This window comes from Sciurus vulgaris, assembly GCF_902686455.1.
Source record: "Sciurus vulgaris genome assembly, contig: HiC_scaffold_381_arrow_ctg1, whole genome shotgun sequence".
In the NCBI taxonomy this organism is placed as follows: domain Eukaryota; kingdom Metazoa; phylum Chordata; class Mammalia; order Rodentia; family Sciuridae; genus Sciurus; species Sciurus vulgaris.
Genome location: NW_027632661.1, coordinates 1485239 through 1487419, shown reverse-complemented (window position 1 = coordinate 1487419; position 2181 = coordinate 1485239).

Sequence of the window (2181 nt, the reverse complement as noted above, 5' to 3'; positions counted from 1 at the left end):
GTTTCCCTTTTTCCCTTGACCTCTGAGGTCACTGACTGAGTTTGCCCAAGGTGGCCTTCAATGCACAGAGACCCCATTATGAAGCCCATGGTGTCCTCAACCACTGAGCAGTATTCACACAGAAGCTTGCATTGCTCCCCAGTGTCCAACTCAGACCTGTTCTGGCTTTTGGTTTTCACAAATATCCACCTTCTGACTAGGATCTGGGTTTTTTCTGAGCACCCATGCCCCTGGAGTTTTTTGGGTGCTCAGAGCTCTCCAAATTTCTGCAGGATTCCAGCATTTGCACAGGAAGTCCCAGCCCAGTGGGAGGAACAGGTGGCCCAGAAGTGAAACAGACAGCATACCTGGTGCTGGGGTGGTATGGTCATCCCCAGCAGTGGGAGAGAGGTAACAGTCTAATTGTAACCAGGCTGACCCCTCCCTGAGTTCAAAGGACCCAGTCCTCACTGACTATGGACAACAGTATGGGAATAAAGAAATCAGTCCTTAGAGGCGTGAATTGGAACCTTCACTTTGGCTGGTCCTGACTGTCGCTTCATATCAACCTCAAATCAGAATCTGCCAAGTATGTTCATTTGTGGTTTTTTTTTTTTTTTTTTTTTTTTTGAGACATGGTCTGGCTGAGTTGGTGGGCCTGGAACTTGCAACCCACCCACCTCAGCCTCCCTAGCAGCTGGCACTCAGGAGCCTGGGAGTATGACTTACACCCACCTATGCAAGACCCCACCAAGTTCCCAGACAGCGCTTCTCCCCATGCAGGGTGAGAGTGATGGCCACACCCCCTATGGATGTCAGAACCACGTGAGCAATGCAGGAGCAAGCTGGCCACAGTGGGTGCCCCAATGATGCCTCTGTTTTCCCTCAGGGAGGAGTCCCTTCTAACTATGGTCAGAGGAGGAAAACTGAAGGTCCCTGGAGCTGGGAGAGGGATAGGAGCAGGCACCAGGCCCCATCAGGTGTTCACAGGGGCCCTGAATGTGTGGTTATCAACACCCTGCAGAGAGGGTCAAAGCCTGTCCCTTCTGCTGCCGGGACCCCACGCCTTCCCTCCCTATGCACCAGGGGTTCTTTGGCCAAGAGCCAGATGCTGAAGGGGCATGTCACAGACCCAGAAAACTGACTCACAGGCAGTGAGTCCCTGGATGATCAACACTGCCAGACAGGCACCATATCAGGGCCCAGAGAGTCCAGGATGGCAGCTAATGACAAATCAGGGGTGGTGTGGGGACAGGACTGGAGGAGCCCAGCTGAGTGGCTTCAAACTGGCAGAAAACTGCAGGATCTAGCAAAAGGTGGGTAACTGCCTCACTGGGCATTCTGAAGTAGTTTTAAGGGTGGCCTTTGAATGCTCTCATTCCTGCTCTTCTGTTCCCTCCTCAGCCTGCCACAAAGTGTCTGAGGAGTCTCATCTGACCAGTACATGAGCAGGGCCTGGAGAGCCAGCCCTCAGGAGCTCCACTGTGGTGGTGGCCAACCATATTCCACTCTTTTCAAAGTGAACGTGGCTCTGCCATCTCCCACAGTGAAGAAGAAACTTCAAGCTCATCCAAGAACAGTGAGAAATGCTGTTGTAAAAATGAAAGGTCCCGACCCCTTTTCCATTCATGGGCCTCAAACATGAGCTGTTTCCAGTCTCTCTGAAAGAGATCCACACTCTTGAGGAATTCACAATTTAAGATTATTTCTGAGATTCAGGGGGTTGCATCAGTGTGCAGCACCTAAGCTAGTTTGTGATGGAGAATCCAGAGTTCACCTGGCTTCTTTTGGTGTCCTTTGTCACAAGAACCAAGGACTTGGCAGGACTGGAGTCTCCCTGTAGGTTATGGGGTCACTGTCCTGGTCTGGACTGAGGTGCCTGGTGACCTGGTGTTGGTCAGCATGGGAGGGAACATGGGCAGGCTGAGGAGTTGATGGAGAGGGAAGGAAGGTGAGATCCAGCACCTTGGGGTCCCTAGGCCTCTACCTCCACTGCCCAGGGCCAGCCTGCCTTGCCACCCCCTGCTGACCATACTCCTCTGGGTGAGTCCAGCCATCCTGGGGTAGGTTCCAGGACCTTAGCCTGGGTTGTTCAGAAAACCCGGCCCCTGAAGGCCCCATTCACCCTGGGTGCTCTGCCATCTCCTCACTTACTGTGGCTGGGATGGTTTCCATGGTTGCTCCTCTTAGAGCAACCCTGGG